The sequence below is a fragment of the Eriocheir sinensis genome, unplaced genomic scaffold (genome assembly GCF_024679095.1).
Source record: "Eriocheir sinensis breed Jianghai 21 unplaced genomic scaffold, ASM2467909v1 Scaffold1973, whole genome shotgun sequence".
NCBI lineage: Eukaryota > Metazoa > Arthropoda > Malacostraca > Decapoda > Varunidae > Eriocheir > Eriocheir sinensis.
Genome location: NW_026111376.1, coordinates 2296 through 9179, shown reverse-complemented (window position 1 = coordinate 9179; position 6884 = coordinate 2296). Strand labels below are relative to the sequence as shown.

Sequence of the window (6884 nt, the reverse complement as noted above, 5' to 3'; positions counted from 1 at the left end):
AGTGGACATTTTGGGATAAAAGTGGGCTTAAGACAAGGGTGCGTCATGTCACCAGGGTTATTCAATATTTATAAGGATGGTGTCATTAGAGAAATGAAGGGCAAAGCTGGAGAAGATGGAGTAAGACTGTTCGATGAGGGAAGGAAGTGGGTACTGAATTCGATACTGTTTGCTGATGACACGGTGCTCATTGCAGAAAATGAAAGTGACCTACAAAATTTGGTCAGTGTTTTTGATAGTATCTGTAATAGGAGAAAGCTGAAAGTAAATGTCAACAGAAGTGAAGTGATGGTTTGTGAGCGAAGTAGAAGTGAGGTTGTAGATTTTGTATGCCCATATAGAGTGGGAATTGAATGTGAAAAAGAATGCAAAATAATTTTGAATGGTGAAGAAATGGAGGAGGTCAATGAGGTTAAGTACCTTGGATCAGTTATGTGTAAGCATGGTGGCACGGAGGGAGAGATAAGAGAAAGGGCATTTCAAGGAAGAAAGGTGGTAGGGTCTCTGGGACGAATCATGAATGGCAGAAGTGTGAGCATGGAGGTAAAGAGGGATTTGAGAAATACAATAATAGTACCAACCCTCACATATGCAAGTGAAACGTGGGCCTGGAATGAAAGTCAGAGGTCTAGAGTGCAGGCAGTGGAAATGTGTTATTTGAGGAGTGCTTGTGGTGTGAGTAGAATGGATGGAATGAATAATGAAAGTGTGTACGAGCATTTTGGAATGTGTCACAGGGGTGAAGGGAAGAAGTGTGGAGTGGTGGAAGAAGTGAAGCGACAGACTTTAAAGTGGTTTGGCCACATGGAGCCAATGGAGGAGAGTATGATGACCAGAAGGGTGTATCTTGAGTGAGATAGAGGGAGGGAATTCTAGAGGACGACCTCCAGTGAAATGGAGGGATAGGGTGCAAGAGTACGTTAGGGAGAGGGGGGAAAGATCTTTGAAAAACTTTGAGCAGGCAAGGAGGGAGTGTCTGGATAGAGAAAGATGGAAGCTCTTCTGCCGTGGCCATCCCCTGCTGGGAGCTCCCAGGAGCAGGCGTCCAGGAAATGATGATCATATGTTTGTCTCCGTTACTAGTATTGAAAATGGTATAAGAAAGACTATTCATATCTTTGTGGTTTGAGTATATAAAGTTTGGCATTGTGAAAGGTTGGCATTTGTCAGTTATCGTTAAGTTAGGTTAGGGTAGATGTTTGTCTCAGTACTAAAGTGTTTTCAGTGATATAATAAAGACTGTGCATATTTTTTTGTGATTTGTGTGGATAAATTTTGCCATAGTAAAAATCTTCAGTGTTTGTCAATTATCATTAAGTTCCTTTCAGTTACTAGAATGTTGAAAATGTTGAAAATGGAATAACAAAGACTAGGAATATTTTTGCGGTTTGAGTGTTTAAAGTTTGGCATAGTAAAAATCTTAGTGTTCTTCAGTTATCATGTTTCTCTCAGTTACTAGAGCTTGAAAATTGTATGACAGTTGCTCCGAGGTTTCTGAGGCAGCCGGCCAACGCTCTCGCCTATGAAAAGGAGCACGTGGAGCTGGAGTGCAGTGTGTACGGCCAGCCAGAGCCCTCGCTCCACTGGCTCAAGAACGGCGAGCTGCTGGTGGAGACGGAATACCTTCAGGTGAGACGGACTTCTGTGGCGGTGTGGAAATTTATCGCTGTTACAGGTTTAAAAGGACAGAGATATGTAGATTCATAAGATAGATAGATTGATGGATACATACATACATACCATACATACATACATACATAAGGGGAAAGGAATGTAAGGCTCCAAATCAGTGGTTCTTAACCTGGGGGGTGCACCCCTCTGCGAGGGAGCAGAGTAATTTCCAGGGGTGCGAGCCCTAGGAGAAAACTAGGAATTTCTCTAATTATATTTGCTATTCTCTTACCAAGAGTTTATGGACAAATGCAAAAGTATCGCCATTACTTAAGTTTCCTATAGTCTACTTAGGGCTTGCCAGTTTCTTTAACATCTCTAAGGAAATTTTATTGCTAGATGCAAGGGGGCGTGGAGGGAAGGACCACTTCCTGGAAGGGTCGGGGAAGTAAAAAGATTAAGAACCACTGCTCTAAATGGATGCATAAGGTATATAAAGAGATACATTGGAATCCATAAAGTGCCATGCATAAGGTTCTAAAAGGATAAGTAAAGGAAAAGGGATACAAGGTTCTAAGTAGATACATAAGGGATTTCAGTAGATAAGGGATATAAGGCTCTATGCAGGGAGATAAATATAATGCTGTCAATAGCTACACAAAACACAGCTGTGTTGTGTTAGGTGTGTGTAATGCCAAGCCTCCCTGCAGAGTGTGAGCGGCAACAACCTGCAGATCCATGGCCTGGTGCGCCAGGACTCCGCGATGTACCAGTGTCTGGCACACAGCTCCGCCGGGGACGCCCAGCTGTGTGTCCTTGAGTCAAGTAAGCAGCGGTGCCGTGCGGGGCAGACACTGTTCACACTGTAGCCCTTTGTTTGCATTCATGAGTACTGATGTATAGTTGTCTGCATTGGACACAGGCAGTGACTAGTCCAGATAATTCTAGATTGCTAATAAGCCCAGAAGCAAACATTTACAAGGTTACTGAATGTATTCCAATGTTTCTGGCAGGCAGCTGCAGCCGCTGGTACAGACGCTGCAGTTTTAAAAAAGTGTACATTACCCAAGTTATTGATGTTGATGCATGTGATTTTCTTAGCATGGCTGTAAGCATAACCCTTTGTTGTGTTTATTATTCCTTGAAGACTGAATAAAATGCATAGATTACACTGTGGGCAAAGCACACGTCTCCAGTAATGTGTTCATATTTGATTGTCCTGAAGTCTGGAAATATCAAAGCCGGTGCTGAGTGTTACTGACTCACTAAAATGTGATTTACCCGAGAATGACTATTTTGTTGTGGTATTTTGATAATAAGTTGTCTGGGCTCACCTCCAGGGAGGAGCAGCATGCCCCCACCCACGCACAAGGCAGGTCACAGACACAGTAAGTGGGGCAGCTCAGGCACACCACTACTACTACTACTCATTGTTTTCAATACTTAGAATGTCTGCTCATTGTTGACGCAGCTTGTTTACATCATTTGCCTCCTCTTGGTGTGCGCCTTGACAGTCACTGTGTCTACTAGTCTTTATGCTGTTCACAATAATTACTCCTGGGATAGTCAGTCATCTACAAGCAGGAAGGATCACTCATGTCAGAACCAAAGGACACAACCTGGGAATATTTATTGCATAAAAAATTCAACACAATACTACTACTGTTAAGATGTATTTAGCAAATACAGAGTTATCCAACTGCCATTCCAGTGATTATGAAGAAATAATAACATTTTAGCGAGTACATATATAACATTTCATCAAAAGTAAGTGATTCACACATCACTTTCCTCCTTCACTGCAGAGAACGCGTCCAGAACGTGAGTGCAGCTCCTCCAGCGAGGGACTGGATGAATACAAGACCCAGATCAGCGACCTAAGTCCCGGGAGTAACTGCATGGTGCGGGTGGCGGCCTACACCTCCGGCGGCCTGGTGGGCGCCTCCATACACGAGGTGCGGGTGTTCACCAAGCCGGGCCTGGACCTGCCCTCCGCCCCAGAATCTGAAAGTTGTCCCCACCTCACCCACCAGTCTGGGTGTCACTTGGTCGCCGCCCGTACTGGCCAAAACGCCCATCACGGGATACACCATGTTCTATATGCAGATGTGGACGGCCTTATAGAACTGTGTGCTAAATGTGGAGTCCCTGTTGCCTAACAAAAGTCTTCCCATATCCTTGTGTGTCATTAGTGACCTTCCTTTGAGTACAGGGTAACCATAGCCGTGTGTTTGTACAAGTGCCAGTGTGTATCTTAGCCATTGTCTCCCTTGTAATTTTCTCCTCAGGTTGGGTCAGCAGAAGAACACGAGGTAGAGGTCACTGGTACGTCATATGACCTCCAAGGCCTGGACCAGTTCACTGAGCATAGCGTATGGCTCACCGCCGTCAACAGTAATGGCGGGGGAGACGCCACCCCGGAGGTCACTGCCAGAACCTTCTCAGACGTGCCCTCAAAGGAGCCTCAGAATGTGAGCGTTGAGGCTGCCAGCTCAAGGGTGAGTTGTGGAAGGCTTCCAAGGCAAAGATGCATTGTGAAACTCGTTTTTAAATAGCTTTCTGCTCTGTTCGTTTCCTTCACATCATCTCTACAAGTTGCACATTCATTGTTTCAGTATTTTTAACCCTTGCACATTCATTATATTTCATTATATTTGACCCGTTCGCTGCGATTGGCACGGATTTGGCCTTCACTGGTAGCCTGAAAACATTTACTCCCATGTCTTTCCCTGGCTCTGTGGTGGATAGTGGAGTGTATCCAATGTGGCATTGGTACGCAGGATATCCCCTCCCAAGCTGCAGGACTTTACATTTTTCTCCACTGAATTGTAGCAGCCAGTTTGTGTTCCATTCCTGTAGCTTGGTGAGGTCTTCTGGTAGGAAATCCACAGTCAGGGGGTTAAGTTGATGCATTCACGGCCTCACACAATGTTTAAACTTTTTAAGATTATATTTTCATAATTTATCGTATAACTTTTTTTCCCTCACACGGCCTTTCCCTTCAGAGCCTCATCATCTGCTGGGAGCCTCCGCTGGCCGAGCACCAGAATGGGATCATCACCAGCTGCAAGATCCCCGACAAGGAGCTCGGCGAGTCAGGTTCCTCCAAAACCAAAGCAACAGACGGAAACAGACGACTCTTTGCCCTCAAGAAAAGCACCACATACTCCATAAAGGTTTAACCCGTCTGCTGCGACTGGCACATATTTCACAATCACTGGTAGCCTGATAACATACAGTCCCTGGTCTTTCTCTGCTTCTGTGGTGGATAGTGGAGTGTTTCCCATGTGGTATTGGTGTGCTGGATATCCCTTCACTGGTAGCCTGATAACATACAGTCCCTGGTCTTTCTCTGCCTCTGTGGTGGATAGTGGAGTGTTTCCTATGTGGTATTGGTGTGCTGGATATCCCCTCCTAAGGTGCAGGACTTACATTTTCTTCATTGAATTGTAGCCACATATACTTTTTGGTCTCGCTGTTCATTTCCCATTTCCTTCTGGTTCTCCTCCTCCTCCTCCTCCTGTAACCCTCTCTGTCCTGTCCCTACTGTTCATGTTCTATTTTTTCCTCTTGCTGTTCCAATTTTCCTGTTCCTGTGTCCCCGCCCTGCCAACTATTCTCCTGTCATTCTCCCGCGCCTTGCTTCTCTGCATTTCCTGGTCTGCCTTCCTTCCTTCCTCCTATATTTTACATCTCCATTTCTCCTCCTACTCCTTCTTTTCCATCTCTCAAGTTTCCTTCCCTTATCCCATTCTCCTCCTCCTCTATGATTTTCATGTCGATGGAACTTAGATTTATTCATTTCATCTCTCTCTCTCAGAGGGAAGACTTACACACAGTTATTCTTTTTACTTCATTTATTTATTTATTGATACATTTTATTATTGTTCTGATCTCCCTCACACACACTCTACTAACAGGGAGCATATGCCAAGGATGGTGTTGGTTCAGAGAGGGAGAGAGTAAGGGGGAAGGGTCTTATATATGTGTCTGGGGGGCATGTGTCTGTGGGGTTTGTAAACATACTGTGGGGCCCATTCTGTGGGGCCTGTGAGCTGTGGTGAGTAGAGTAAGAGAGAGAGAGAGAGAGAGAGAGAGAGAGAGAGAGAGAGAGAGAGAGTAAAGGCAAACCACGTACATGCAAACATCAACTTGGGTTATTACTAGAGTTAATCCATTTTAGCGAGTCCTGCAGGTGCTTTCCTGCCCTCTGCTCTGCCACTCAGTCCCAACACTTCCTGTCATGTGTTACCTGTAGATAACACATGAGATGAAGGGACAGGACTGTGTGGCAGAGAAGAGGGGAGGAAAGGACCTGCAAGCTACAATGGACTGACTAAAATGGTTTCATTCTACCACTACTAATAGTATTACTGCCATTTCTGCTGCTGCTGTTACTACTACTTCTACTACTACTGTTATTTGTGCTACTACTACTACCACTATAACAGCTTCTTCTACTACCATGACCATATATATACAAGTAATTCATCTCTTTTCAGTTACATAAAAAGACATCTGGCTCTGTAAGTGAAAATAAAAGTTCTCTAATAGTTTGCGGTAATTGTTAGTAGCCTTACTTCTTGAGGAGACTTTGTTTGGGAATATTGAAGGCCATGAGGAGAGAACAGGCAGTGTGTGCAAATGTGACAGAAGGGAGGAATGGATGGAATGGAGCTGACCCAAGAGCTGGTTGCCTCGTCTTTCCTCCCCTCAGTACAGTACATAAATAGTTCCTTAATATAACCCACTGCTTTGCCTGCCTACTCAAACAGAGAGAGTCCAATGAAGGCAAGCTCTTTCCTCATGTCAGGCGGTGGAGTCATCAGTCAGCTCCTCCATGCTTTCCTCTTCCACAGCAAGGACCTGAAAAATTGGTCATCTCATCACGAGTTGGAAAATACATAAAACTGCATAGATTCTACATAAAGGAAAGAACAGAAAGGGGGGACAAGCTGTGCACTTTGTTTTCCATTAAAGGAGGCAGTGCAGGCAAACATATATTCAAAGCATTGCTCATACAGATAATGGTCAGATTAGGCGGAGAGGTGTCTTGGTACTCCCTCTTCAAAGTGTACGTCCTAGGAAGGTGTAGGCTACACAGACAAAGGAAGGCCGCCCCAGTAAGTACTCAGTACAGCCACCCTACATAGCAAAGGGATATCTTTTTAGGTGCAGGAGATGGCCACGCCGGGCATTGCTTCCGCCACTGCTGGAGGACAGCCGCGCACCTGGCCAAAGCAACCAAATGTCACTCTGTATGCAGCAACATG

General features: G+C 44.9%; 1 long non-coding RNA gene across 1 annotated transcript; it reads left to right on the top strand.

The window, feature by feature from the left end:
* Nucleotides 1-2328: 2328 nt before the first annotated feature.
* Nucleotides 2329-5901, top strand: LOC126990778 (uncharacterized). Its single transcript, XR_007744724.1, has 3 exons — nt 2329-2436; nt 3417-4109; nt 4617-5901. It is a non-coding gene; the product is annotated as an uncharacterized LOC126990778 (long non-coding RNA).
* The last annotated feature ends 983 nt before the right edge of the window (nt 5902-6884 follow it).